The sequence below is a fragment of the Lissotriton vulgaris genome, chromosome 8 (genome assembly GCF_964263255.1).
Source record: "Lissotriton vulgaris chromosome 8, aLisVul1.2, whole genome shotgun sequence".
Taxonomy (NCBI): Eukaryota; Metazoa; Chordata; class Amphibia; order Caudata; family Salamandridae; genus Lissotriton; species Lissotriton vulgaris.
In genome coordinates this window covers 866,069,331-866,084,412 of record NC_141696.1, presented here as the reverse complement: position 1 = coordinate 866,084,412, position 15,082 = coordinate 866,069,331, and positions in this window count along the sequence as shown.

Genomic DNA, 15,082 nt, shown 5'->3' with positions numbered 1-15,082 from the left:
ATGCTTTATCGAATAAAAGTATTTGCACCAGAGGTGATCAGTGATGTTTAGACAGTTCATACTTTGAATATCTTTTTGTCTTTTCCTCTTTAGTAATTAGTCTCTCTAGTTTAGTTTGTCGTATTTATTATTTGGTCGGGCGGTAAGGTCATGATCGGTGAGCAGTAATTGGAAGATCCCTAGGGGGGGCGTCACCCATTACGGATGGGAGCGCCCGGGGGGAGGTGGCCATTGGCCCCTCAACGGGGAGGCGGTCCCTTCTAAGGATGGGACGCCGAAATGAAAGGGAAGGCGGTCAAGGCCCCTCCCTGGATAGGAGGGGCTACGGGCCCCTCCTGGGAATTTCCCGGGGCCAGGACATCTTGGCGACAGATGTGGTAAGTTGTGTGGGGTGGGGAGGGGGGTCTACGCTACCTTCTAGACACCTCACACGAGTCCTCGGACGACCACTAAGATGGCGTCGAGTTAATTGGGGCCCCCGTCAAGAAAAGGGAAATTGGTATGTGCACATGAGGTGCAGTCCTCTGTGCGGCCGCCCCTCACAAGTGAGGGGGAAGTTCTGGTTTAGGGATCTGACACCGGTTACGACCTTGCCGTTGGCCCTTAACGTTAGGATGTACAATTTCAATTTGAAAATGCATTTGTAGGATGTTAGTATCGGCTAGGAGAACCTTTGTATTAGAAATGTGTTAAGGTCAGCCAAAACATCGTAATGTGGAAATGAAATTGTACATGATATGAAACTATTATGTTAATGTTTTAATTTTGTTTCATATTTTAATAAATACGGCCGGGAGGGTAACTCCCTCCCGCCTTCCAAAAGTTCAGAAATGTTTCCGTATTCCCATTCTTGGGGATTGTGTTGAGAGGGGGTGGCGGGTATCTCAGCCATATGACTTAACACAGTTTATTCTATGCCCATCAGATATACCTAACAAGTTATCGAGTCAAACACAGCTGGTAGTGAGAGTACAGAAATCAAGGGCCAGATGTACTGACATTATGAAGAGAGATTTCCTAATTGCCATTATCTCTGAATCACGGTTTGGAAATCGTTGTTCAACAGCACCGGACGTCACCTTCCTCACTGAAACCTGGATGAACGCCTCCTCAGCGCCCGACATCGCCTTAGCCATCCCGGACGGTTACAAGATCACCCGGAAGGACTGCGTCAACCAGACGGGAGGAGGCATCGCCATCATACACAAGAACACCATCCGCATCTCAACTAACTCCGACGAAACCTTCGCCACCGCCGAACACCTGCACTTCCAGATATACACTGACCCCAAGACAACCCTCCGCGGCACCCTCATCTACAGACCACCGGGACCACGCACACAATTCAGCGAAGACATCGCAGACTTCATCAGTCCGCACGCCCTTCCCTCCGCTGACTACATCCTCCTAGGAGACCTCAACTTTCACCTGGAGAACAACAACAACAGAAACACCAACACCCTGCTGGACAACCTCGCCAACCTCGGACTCAAGCAACTGGTGAACACCCCTACCCACTACGCCGGACACACGCTTGACCCCGTCTTCTCATCCAGCAAGCACATCTCCTTCAGCCACGCCACCGGACTCCACTGGACCGACCACAGCTGCCTTCACTTCAGCTTCAAAAGAACTACGACCCACCACCACCCGCAACAGGTCCCCCGCAGAAGCTGGAGCAAGATCACCGCAGAGCAGCTCACCGCCTCCCTCAGCCAGAACACTCCCACCAGCTCAACGGACCCCAACGAAGCAGCCAGCAACCTCACCAAGTGGCTGACCGCCTGCGCCGACGACCTCGCAACACTAAAGAACCCTCCCAGCAGACCCGGCAGCAAGAAAACCCCCTGTTTCACTGACGAACTCAAGGAATCCAAGAAGAACTGCCGCACCCTCGAGAAAGCCTGGCGGCTCGACCATACCACAGACAACAGGACCGCCCTCAAGCACGCCATCCGCAAACACCATCAGCTGATCCGCGCCACCAAGAAGACTGCACTCAAAGAACGACTAGACATCAACACCCACGACAGCAAGGAACTCTTCAGCATCGTCAAAGAGTTCTCCAACCGCAGCGCCGGAAACAACAACATCACTCCCTCGCAAGAACTCTGCAACTCACTCGCCTCGTTCTTCCACCGCAAGATCGCCGACATACACAACAGCTTCGACGCACATACCACGCATCCTACCACCGAACCTAAACACCCGCCACCACCACCCTCTGCAACTGGACCCCGATCAACACCGAAGACACCACCCGCACGTTGAACTCCATCCACTCCGGATCACCAACCGACCCGTTCCCACACTACATCCTCAACAAAGCCGCGCCACCATCGCACCCCATCTCCGAGACACCATCAACTCCTCCTTCCACACCGCCACCTTCCCGGAGAGCTGGAAGCACGCCAAGCTGACCGCCCTCCTGAAGAAACCAACGGTGGACCCCACTGACCTCAATAACTACCATTCCATCTCGCTCCTTCCTTTTCCGGCCAAAGTCATCGAGAAGACCGTCAACAAACAGCTTGCCGCCTTCCTCGAGACGAACGGATCCCTCGACCCCTCGCAGTCCGGGTTTCGGGCCAACCACAGCACAGAGACCGCCCTGATCGCAGCCACCGATGACATCAGAACCCTGATCGACAACGGGGAAACAGCGGCCCTCATCCTCCTGGACCTCTCTGCGGCATTCGACACCGTCTGCCACCCCACCCTAGTGAAGCGCCTCAGCAACATCGGAATCTGAGAGAAAGCGCTGGAGTGGATCATCTCGTTCCTCACCGGGAGAACCCAAAGAGTCCGCCTCCCTCCGTTCAGATCCGAGGCCACCGAAGTCATCTGGGGCGTACCACAAGGATCTTCACTCAGCCCAACCCTCTTCAACGTCTACATGAGTCCCCTCGCAGCCATCGCACGCCAGCACAACCTCAACATCATCTCCTACGCCGACGACACCCAGCTCATCCTCTCCCTCACCAACGACCCCACCACCGCCAGAGCCAACCTACACGAAGGGATGAAAGACGTCGCAGACTGGATGAGGAACAGCCGCCTTAAACTGAACTCAGACAAGACGGAAGTCCTCATCCTGGGATCATCACCCTCCGCCTGGGACGACTCCTGGTGGCCCCCAGCCCTGGGCACCGCTCCCAAACCAACGGACCACGCACGCAACTTGGGCTTCATCCTGGACTCCTCCCTATCGATGTCCAGACAAGTCAACGCCGTCTCATCCTCGTGCTTCAACACCCTGTGCATGCTCCGCAAGATCTTCAGATGGATCCCCACCGAAACCAGGAAGCCCGTCACCCAGGCACTCGTCACCAGCCGACTGGACTACGGGAACACCCCCTACACCGGAACCACAGCCAAACTTCAAAAAAGACTGCAACGCATCCAGAACGCCTCCGCATGACTCATCCTCGACATCCCCCGACACAGCCACATCACCAGACACCTGAGAGACCTACACTGGCTCCCCGTCAGCAAGAGAATCACGTTCAGACTCCTCACCCACGCACACAAGGCTCTCCACGACCTGGGCCCCAAGTACCTCAATGACCGCATGACCTTCTACATGCCCACCCGCCAGCTACGATCGACCAGCCACGCACTCGCCACCATACCATGCATCCGCAGAGCCACCGCCGGAGGAAGATCCTTCTCCTACCTGGCAGCCAAGACTTGGAACTCCCTCCCCACCCACCTTCGGCGAACCCAAGACCATCTCTCCTTCAGGAAGCAGCTCAAGACCTGGCTGTTCCAGCAGTAACTTACCCCTCCCCCAGCGCCTTGAGACCCTCCCGGGTGAGTAGTGCACTATACAAATGCCGTGATTGATTGATTGATTGAATGTATGCACATTTTTTTTAGATAGCGAATTCTAGTGTGTCACACATCGACCTACCTCATGAATATTAATGAGTTATGTCTAAATTTGCGACCCATTAGGAATGACAGCTATCCCAGTGATGGTGTACTGCTGAGGTCAGCTTTTTAATAAAGCAATCATTTTTTTGAAAGATGCAGCTCATTTTCCCTGAAGGTAAATGCAAAGTTTAGGTATTGTTTTTTAATAGTTCATATTAGACCACTGCCTATTCTTAGAAAATATGTTTTATACATTCCCAAAGGGGAAGGGGGGGTCTCCGGCGGACCCCTTCCCATTTGCAAAAGATTTGCCACCACTTTTGAATTGGTAGTAAAGTATTAGTGCTTTGCAACCAGAATTGGGTCCCGAATTATTACTAAATACTACTGTGAATCGGAATTAGGAAAGGACACCACAAGCATGACCCTTCCAAATACCAAATCACTAATGCAAATTGAGATTCTGTAACAAGTTTCTGAATCAAAACGTGCCTTTTTTACTTTAAAGTAAGCTTTTTTTGCTATCGGAAATGGCCTGATTTGCAGTGTCAGGCCATTTACGACTTCGAAATCCTTTGTATTTCTGGCCCATATAGTATTACAATATTGTCCAGCATATATAATAGTAGTCTGCTTCCAAGTAACAGATTTTAAGGCCTGATTTCTACTTTATTCTTAATGACAATATCTAGTGTCTTTGCTCATGAAGCAAGAAGAGGGCAACAAAGGAAAGCCTTTACATTTTGTTTTGAAAACCTTGTTGCATCTGAAAGCTGTTTCATAGACCCCCCCCCCCCCCCCCCCTAGTGTTGGCAATATACATCAGTTCCAAGGCCTCCATAAATACCAATCCGAGTTCATATACTGCAAGCAGGGACAAATATGTTTCCAAGCTCTGCATCCTTATTAAAGAATACACAAGGGGAGTTACTTTCTTTGTAGCGAATCACAATGTTTATCAACTATTTTATGTTGTTGCTCCAGTATATCTTGAAAATCCATCCAGTTATTCTTTGTTAATTAGAGACTGAAAAAGTATTTCAATCTATCTGCCCAGATTATTTCCTAGTACCTTCCTCCCTCCTTGATCAATCTGCCCTCAATTTAAAAAAGTAAAAATTAGTAGAACATATTCAGTTTTTGGAAGGATTCTTTGGTAGAGAGATGCATTCAAGGAAAAGAAAGAAGCTCAATATAGTCAGTGGGCTACTTACTAACCTCTCTTTCAAATTTTTATATTTTGTCTTTCGAAAAAGTGCTTTTTCCACCTGCTGTGTCTAATAGGCCTAGGTGGTGAACTCTACTCCGTCCGCAACATTTGCAGAGGTTTCAAGACTTTGCTGAGCACGTGGAATTGCAAAAAACTCCACCCCACTGAGGCGAGATTTTTCGTTGCTCAAGCTCGCCAACGTCAAGTTAGTGAGCAAGGAAAATCCACCTCCCGGATCGCAGGACAAACACCAGACTCCGAAAATCATTGGGAACGGCATGACCATACGTACTCCGCCACTTGCGAAACTCTGTAGCGCAGCAGAATTTTTGGTCACTTCACGGAGTTCCGCATAGTGGAAGTTCCAAACTCCGCCCAGGCCTAGTTACTAATCAGGTCCTTTTCTGGGAGTGGGGTGCGCTAAAGTTACCCCTCTCCCCATGGCCCAAGGAACATTACTAACAGGCTTCATGGCAATTCACAACAGTTCTGAATGTAGTAAAACGTCCAGCTGTGAAATAACCCATTCAAGCTCTATCTCAATTGATTATTCTATCTGCCACGATCCAAATATGCAAAAGTGAACCCTGCGAAACCAGATATTACTTTTTGTAGGAACAACTGAATAGGTTTGAAACTAACTTAAAAAAGTTGATTCTTAGTTCTATGTTCATGCCAAGTTTGGTGGAATTGAATTCAGACGTGTTTTTCTTTACTTAAAAGCAAATATTCTTAAATGACTTAAAATGGTAAATGCCTCTTTTGCATCACCCAATTGCATTTTCCTTTTGACCATTCTTCTCAAAATCATAAATTAACATCCTGAACCAGAAGGACCAAATCACTGTAGATTTATCAAACGGTGCTAAAGCTATTTGAACAAAAAATGCTATAGACCACCCATTAAAATAAATTATAACTATAGCAGTCACTGTCAAGGATTCCGATTTATAAGGTGCCACTAGAGCAACCAAAAGGCAGTGGAATAAGACAATAATGTGTGAACATGAGACAGCTAATGAAACAGCTGAAAATGAAGAACACTGTATGTCAGTTATTATTTGTCTTGTGGCATAACTCCTACAGATGAAAGTCTAATGATTTTCTGTCTGTCCACAATGGAAGGAAAGGCTTTCTCAACAACACTTTGATTTAACTCGAAAAGTGAAAACTGCAAAAAACACGAACGACCCGAGGACAGATTGGTAAAGACGGAGGAACACATGACTATAACTGTACTGAACAATCCATTCACTCCACAGGAAGCTCTACAGCACATTGGCTGTACAAAGTCAAATAAATTGATCATGCTGTGAAAATGACTTCTACAGCATGTACGTCTAGGAGGATTATCTTTGTGTGAAATTTAAACAAGATCCATCATTTCTTGATTGCTGTTTTTCAGTAGTTTGCTCTGTTTATTTGCTACACACAATTGAACTTGAATTTCAACCCAATAAAAGTATAATTGGTGGCATTGAAATGAAACTCACGCTGGCAAGATTTCTTAGTGAGCTAAACAGTTAGGGGCATATTTAACAAAAAATCATTCAGCACTGCAAGGCTCCTTGCTGCATGACAAGAAAGGGCAGGAATGCACCGTATGTGACATAATATGGGACATTCCTGTCTTTTTCCCAGAACTGGGGCTCAATTTGCTGCTTGGTGCCAATGCAGGCACGCTTGTACAACGGTGCAAGGGTGCCTGCCTTGTAAGCAGGATTGTTTTTGAGGAGGGAGAGTCACCTTCCTACACAAAAACAGTCTTCTGAGGAATTTGAATTTTGCTCTTTCAATGTTTGCTGCATAATGCTGCACACATAGAAATAGGAAGTAATACAGAGAAATAAAGATATTTCTCCTTGTTATGCCTCCCCTGGGAAGGTGTAGCATTCTGATGCATTCCCAGGTCAACCAGGATGTGCAAATCTGGGGAAGCTTCAGAGTCCCTGGGTAGATGCATGGGAACAACTATGCTCCACCCATGGAGCGCCTTTCCAGGGCAGAGAAGCACAATGTAGTTATTTGCGCTGCATTACTCTGGATTTATTAAGCCACGCAGGGTCACGCAAGGTGGTCTTGCATGGCTCGATAAATCCAACTTGAGGGTTGCGTCGCTTTTGTACCCTGTTGTGTGGTGAAAAAGCGATGCAACCCTATGATAAATATGCCCCTTATTGTGGAAATGTAGTCACCAGCAGATTACAAGTTGAAATTCAGGCAAAGCCAGAACGTTCTTTCATCCTCCTGATTTCAATATGAGTATCATTAAAGTTGATAATAATAATACCTGTATTCTGCGCTTCTTAGGCACATAATAAACAATGGTCTGTAGTGTTATGTAAAAACTATTTATTAATCATTTTTCGCACACTGATTCCTCCCAGTTTCAAGCGTGGGTGGATATACAATGAAGAAATAGGCAGGGAGTGGTGAATGTTCAATCAGTATCTCAGGACATCAGCAATGTGGTTGCAGTGTTAGGGGTATGCTACATTAGTGTCATTTGCTTTTGCATTAGTACACAAAATGTGTGGAACATTATGCAAAATTATATATAATTTTGCAAATGTACATTCATCATTTAGGGCAGTATTTGAGCACAAAATGCATCCTTGCGTCATTTTTTTTATGCAAGGACACATTTCATGCTAAACAATTGTGCAAAAACACAATTGCTGTGAAAACAGCTGCTAGTGTCCGGAGGCCATATTACAGTAAATGCCCTGGGTGCACAACAGGCGGTTGTGCCCGCTTTAGTATTATAGATGGGGGCACACACGTTTGCGCGTCACTTTCAGTAATGCTGATAGCGTGGTGCACATAAAGCGCCAACGCTTCTTTCAGGGGGCTTACCCTCATTTGCATGGGGGTGTACCCTATACAAATGAGGCAATCTCTTTGTCTCTACGCCCACGTCATTCTATCGAAGTGGGTGCAGAGGTAAAGACACTCACAGATGGTGCAATGTCAGGAGGAGTTAAATGGTCCCATGGACCGGGGAAGCACATTCATGATAATACAGTGCATATCCCTACATTGCGTCTGGCGCACCTTTTAAAAGGTGTTCCCAGTGCAATGAAGTGTAATGCTCTGCATATGTAATGCAGTCCCTGGTTGTTTCCATTTACGCCACTGGATTACGTTTGGTTGGTGAGGTCAACTCCTCATTCCCATTCCTCTTACTGACTCTGTCCAGTATGATAGGAATGGTTGTCTATAGTACTCTATTCTTAAAGAGGTCCCCTCATTAACGTCGGTTTGGATATCAGCACTGTGGTTTACATCACAATCCTACCATCATTAAAGCAGTATACATTTTGGTTACTGACCCATCATCGAACGTCTACATTTGCATTCACCCATCCCACAACTGATTATGCCTATGAAAAATGAAATGACAAAATTGGAGGTACCTTAACAGTCTCCGACTCAACACCTCTGGAGGAACTGGTGGAGGGGACCCTGCAGCCAGAAAGTGTTATGGGCGTGGCTGATCTTGACAGCTCTGAGCAACCAGTACCAGGACCAGGTAAGAAGCATGCCATCACACCCCTGACACCCCACAAACACCCCCCAGCAGCGACCTAGGGGCAGGAAAAAAGAGTTGTAGTCCTTAGCAGGTACACTGGCACACACTGCAATGCATTATGGGAGATGTAGTCACATGAACAGTAAGGTGGTGCATTTTCAGCCAGCCAGTCCCCAATAGCATGTGCAGGACAGGAAAGGAAAGTACATGACACATGTAATCCCAAAATGTGAAATTTATTAATTGCCAAGCACAAGTGAGTACAGTTAATAAATGTGTGCATTTATGTCCACAGCACCATCAGCAACACAGCCTACAGGCAGTGGGACATTGGATACAAGTCCAAACTTAGGAGATGCAGGGCATGAGGAGAACACAGATGGGGAGGACAGCCCTGTCATCCCTCCAAAGCAATGCAGAAGACACGTAGTCAGACTACTACCCACATTGGAGGGCAAGGCAGAGGACAGCAATGTCAATGTGCAGTCCGAGCCCACACAGCCACAGCAAGAAGTCTGTGCACATGCTCACCAACTCCCACAAGGCACAACCAGGCGCAGACCTCGCACAACCAGCAGTGCTGCAGATCCGGGTGAGGGAACAGTCTTTGCCGGCTTGGAAATGCATATGTTGCAGGTGCAGCGCCTGCAAACAGAAAAACATAAAATCCTTACAGAGAGAAGTGAGGGCAGGCTTCAGGGCTATGATGGGTGAACTGAGGAGTGCCATTTAGGCACTCTGTGAAGAACTAAGAGCAGACCGTGCTGCTAGTAGCCGCAGTTTACAGTCTTGCACTGTGAGAATAACATGTGCAGGAAAAATGGAGTGTGATATAATTGATCCTGCAGTTAAGGAATTAAACACAGTCGCACATATGAGATATGGCATTGTGTCATTTTTTCTTACCTAGAAATAGTTGCGTGTAATCTCATCTCGCCTCTGGCGCCCAGCTGCTGCACCAGCTACACCAGCTGCCATACGTCCTGGGCCAGGCCCCTCCACGTCTGAGGATTCCGATTCACTGACCTCCACTGGTGTGCCTTTCCTGGTGGCGATGTTGTGCAGCGTGGCACATGCTATGACTATCTTGCAACAGGTCTGGGGGCTGTATTGTAGTGCACACCCACTCTTGTGTAGGCCTCGGAATCTGCTCTTCAGTATCCCGAATGTGCGTTCAATGGTGCCTCTGGTTGCTATGTGTGCTCTGTTGTATCGCCGCTCCCCAACGTTGGCAGGATTCAGGTAGGGCGTCAGAATGAAATCCCGGACAGCATATGCACTGTCACCTGTGGGATGGATATGGTTAGTCACTTTACTGCACATGGTAGTCAGAACAAATGTGGCCTATGTTTAAATGCATTTACCTAGTAGATATCCCTCGCCAAACTCCCCACTTGTGAGTCTACGGTATATCCCACTGTGACGGAAGATGAAAGCGTCATGAGTGCTGCCTGGATATTTTGCAACTATGTCTCTGATGATGTATTTGGCATCACACACCACCTGTATGTTCAGTGAATGGTAGCATTTGCGGTTCCTGAACACGTACTCATTGTGGGAGGGAGGGGATATTGCAACATGTGTCCCATCTATGCATCCTATCACGTGGGGGAATTGGGCGATTTGGTAAAAGTCCTGCTTGGTCTGGTCTAGTGCCTGTGGTGTGTTGGGGAAGTAAATGTGGTGTTGCATCCTCTGTACCATGGCATCAAGGAATGTGTGGAAAAAGCGCAAAAGTGCACTTTGTGACACCCCTGCTGTGTTATCACCCCCTGAAAACTACCTGAGGCCAAGCGGTGTAGTGAGCACAGGACCTGGATGTAAGTGGGATTGAATGTGTCCTGCATGTGGGGTGTTCAAGGAAGTGTCTGAGTTCCTCAATTAAATCATGGATACTGTCTTCAGCCAGTCTGTAGTGTGTGTAGATGTCCTCCTCAGTGCGCTGGTAGATGGTAATGCACGCACGGAATATCCTCTCCTGGCGTCTCTTCCTCTGTGCAGCAGCTCTGAGTCGCATCCTCCTGGCTATCACGTAAAGTCCCGCCATTATGGAAAAATGTCTGTTGCAGTCTGGTACTCCTTAAATAGTTTGCACCTGCTTACCACCTGCTCCTACTCGGTGGTAATTGTGATTCTGTAATTTGCGAATTTCCAAAATTCGCAATTTGCGATTTTTTGATGCATTCCATTGCGATTTTTTGATTTGCAATTTCCCATTTGCGAATTTCGCACACTGAAAAATCGCAAAAAAAGAAATCGCAAGAAATGCGCAGATTTTCTATGCTTGCAAATTAAGGAATCACATTTTTTGCGATTTCTCGTTTTGCGAGGCACTTTTGCTTCATACATTCGGAATAGCGATTTTTTATTCGCAAACGCTGTTTTTTACGATTCGCAGCACTTGCAAATGAAAATTGGCTTGATTCATATGGTCCTTAGTCACTTTCTTGAAGGAAAACATACGCAGGCTTGGACATTACCACTTTTTAAGAAGAAAAGTCCATATATCCTGAGTACGCTGCATAAATTGTAGCCACCGCCATGGAAACAAAGGTCCAAAACCTTTATTCCTCTGTCGCTTTGGAGATTTCTTGCTAATAATTTTCTAAGTCCCAATGCAGGATGTGACTTTCTTTGTTTTTCAGTGGTGCAGCCGTCTCTGAGTAGGGCTAAGCAGAAATTATATCTGATGCTGTGGAACTGCCATCGGAAACTCTTTCTGGAGTGTCATGTTGGAGCTTTGAAGTAAAATGTTTCAAAAGTTTACAATCTTTCTTCTGGTGACAAACAATCACAGGAGTAAACTACTAAGGCCCCCAGGACCTCAGTGTGAGGAACTTAGGGCAAGATGTATGACCATTCCATTTTGCAAGTCGCAAATTGTGACATTTTGCGACTCGCAATTAGTGACTCACAAAATGGCATGTACAACAGTGTCTCAGACACTGTTTGCAATTCCTAATGGGGTTGCTAAAGGACAACTTCATTAATATTATTGAGTTAGGCTGCAATTTGCGGCCCCGTAGAAACATCACATATCACAAGGATGGTGGCCTGCTCAGGACAGCAGACCACCATGTCTGTGTATGCTTTTTAAATGAAGCAAAAAAAGTTTTCAAACGCAACCTTTTTTGCTTAAAGGAAAACGGAATGGGCCCGATTCACGAAGGTAAACTGAGACAAAAGTCTAACTTTACTACTTTTGGTATTCACATAGGGCATTTATGAGTATTAAAGTTAGACTTTTGTCTCAGTTTTGGTCTCAGTTACACTTAAGACCAAAACTTAAGTTTTACTGATACAAAAGTATATCTTTACTACTCGTAAATGCCCTTTGTGAATACCGAAAGTCGTAAAGTTAGTCTTTTGTCTCAGTTTACCTTTGTGAAACGGGCCCGATGAGTTAAAAAAAAATATTTGTTTTCTTTCCATTTTTTAATGGCAGGCAGTGGTCCGTGGGACCAGTGCTTGCTCTTAAGAATATTTTCACGTATAATCGCAAAGGGGAAGGGGCCCCCTGGTGACCTCATCCTGTTTGAGACAGGCTTACCACCTACTTAAAGTAGGTGGTAAGTATGATTGTTGCGGTTGCAAAACAATCTCACGTACCAATGCAACTCGCTATTATAAAGGGATGCCCTTGGTACGCCTCTTTCTAATACTGACTCGCAAACCCTATTCTGCGAGGCAGTAATAGGTTATCAACTCGCAAATAGGGTTTGTACATACCACAAACCCTTTTTAATGGTCGCAAATGGGCATATTTCAGGTTTGCGACGGCTAAAAAGGGTTGTACATCTGGCCGTAGAGACTCTCAGGATGTAAAGCAGAAGGCAACAGCAAAGTGTGGTCTAGGTCCAGGTGCCATCGGTCAGCTGGGCACATCATAGAAAAGGCCTCTGTGTCTGTGTAGGAACACAGGAAATTAATTCACTCTTGAAGTCCATTTCTTTGTCCTGGGTGCAAGAGAGAGCAGGTTCAGTCCTTCAGGGCTCATCTATGGTCACAGATAGCAGGTCGAGTTCTCTTCTGATCTTGAGCAGGTCTAAAAAGTGTTCTGAGGAAGGTGCCTGGGGTACCACATTTATGGTTGGTGGTAGCTAGTGGGTCAGCATTATTCCTGGGCACTCTTTAATCAATGTGGTAAAAGTTACCAAGCCCTGAGGTACCTAATTTTTCAGTTGTTCTATTTTCCCTACTGCAAATAGACCCGGTTTGCAATGTTTCAAGGCAATTTCAAGATACAGCCACACTAAACGTGGGCTCTAACAGCTGGGGGTTTGCAGGGTAGTGAACTATGGAAATTGCTATTGTCCTTCAACATCTAACACTAAAATCTAGTTTGAATTTGGCCCTGGATCCGCAACAAGAAATGGAACTGAAGTTTGGTAAGCAAAGCAGTGTCCTTCAACAACCAGAGAAAGGATACACACAAATTGTTTTCTGGTTCTGTTTGACCTATTTCAAGGGCAGAAAAGTTTGACATGGGCCTCAGACAGGTCATTCAGGCAGGATTTGACAACAGAAGAAGGAGCAGCATCCCCCACCCTGAACATTCACTGAGCTCAGGTGAGTCATACCTGCCTATTCAGGTCAATCAGACAATCAAAGTGGTCTATTGTGTAGCTCCTGGAAGTAATTTTACACATCATTAACGCTTGGCTACAGCTGGAAAGAATAAAGTTACTTTTCCCTAATATATATTAAATATTAAATTTTAATTGAATGTTAATAACTATTTTAATAACTACTTGTTAATATCAATTTAAAAAAGCTTTTACATTATTTTTCTTTCTGGCCCAAAACCTGAGATAGCAATGTTAATATTTTAATCTGCACTCTGGTTTTCTTGGCCGTTGCTTGTCAAAAAGATTTCACACCATGGCAGTCAGGTTACAGTGATTGGCCTGAAGCCATATTTTGCAGGCCCACTCTGTGAATGACACAAATGGTGCCTCAGTCCACAGGTGGCATTTGGCTTCGAGGATCTGGGTCCATTTTCTACACTATACACTAAGGGGCAGATTTATGTCGGATTGCGCCACATTTACGCCGCCATTGTGTCACGCAACTGCGCGGAACTGTGGTGCATCCCTGCGACCTATTTACAACATGACGCATCTAGGCAGATGCGTTACATTGTAAAGCCCTGCGCCACATGAAACCTGCGTCAGGTTTCATGTGGGCGTTCTGTCGCAGGGTGGGCGTTCCCTCGTAGGAAAGCCCCGTAAAACTGACGCAGTGAAATCTACAAGATTTCACTGAGTCAGTTTTACGACGCTGCTGGTTCAAATCCTTTCGCCTGCTTGAAGCAGGCGTAAGGAGTGATGCACCACATTATATATGGGTGGCCTCTGTACATTGCAGGAGTTGCGTCGCACTTGCGACGCTACTCCAGCAATGTGCCGCCCGTACACCACAAGATGCGTCACTCATCTGCCCTTCCTTGCACCATGGTGCGTTGCATTGTAAATGCGGCGTATCTGTGGTGCTGCAAGGAGGGAATTGCATGACGCATCAGTTCTGGCTCATCCCTGCTGATTTGCAGAGATGCGCCAGAACTCATAAATCTGCCCCTAAGGACCTATGGGCAAGATAAATCTGTCAGTTAGGAATACACCAATTAACCATGTTTAAAGGAGGAGTACAGGCACTTTACTCCTGGTTAGCAGGGGTAAAGTGCACAAAATTCTGAAGCCAACAAAGCAGATAGGGCAAAAAATAGGGGGGGGGCGTGGCCAGGCTGCTGTTGGAGAGAGACATGTTTTGCTGCGTCTCTGCTACCCTGCAGCCTGTCTCTGCTAATCCTTTACCAACCGAGCACACTCTACTACCCACAATGCGGAATGTGATGGATCTCCACTACTCGCCCGAGGAACGACGTGAGGAGACCCATCGCCCTGGGCCTGGGCCGTTGCTGCAGTTAAAGCCACCATCTTTGAAACTGCTGACCGCTGCGGCCTGTAGAGGGATTGCCTCTCTCTCCTTTGCACCCACAGCGACCCTGCCTCCTACCTACTGTGGTTCTGTCATTGGCACCAGTGGGGCTGAATTTATATAGTGGCCTTGACTCACTTACGCCTCTCCTGAGTGGGCCCGAGATGCACTCGGGCCGAGGGCATGGACTGCTCTGCCATCTTGTGCCCTTCCCTGAAGAGGACGGACCATCCCGAGGGCCTTGGAGACCACAATTTTCTGGCCACTCTGCTGGGACGACCTGCTGCTGGCTGACTCAGCCCTTGATCCCCCCCCCTGCAACCTGACTAAAACACTGTGCCACAAGGGGGCGAAAACCTGGGGAACATGCTTCTGGGTCTCCCGGTCAGCCTTGGGCCTGTCTCAGATTAGCGTTCCTGCCGGAGTGCTGCACGGAGGAAGATATAGCTGACCACGCCTACCTGGTATCGACGGTGGCCCCTGACAGTGACGATGAGCCTTGGACATGGTGGGGACCCTGTCTTTCT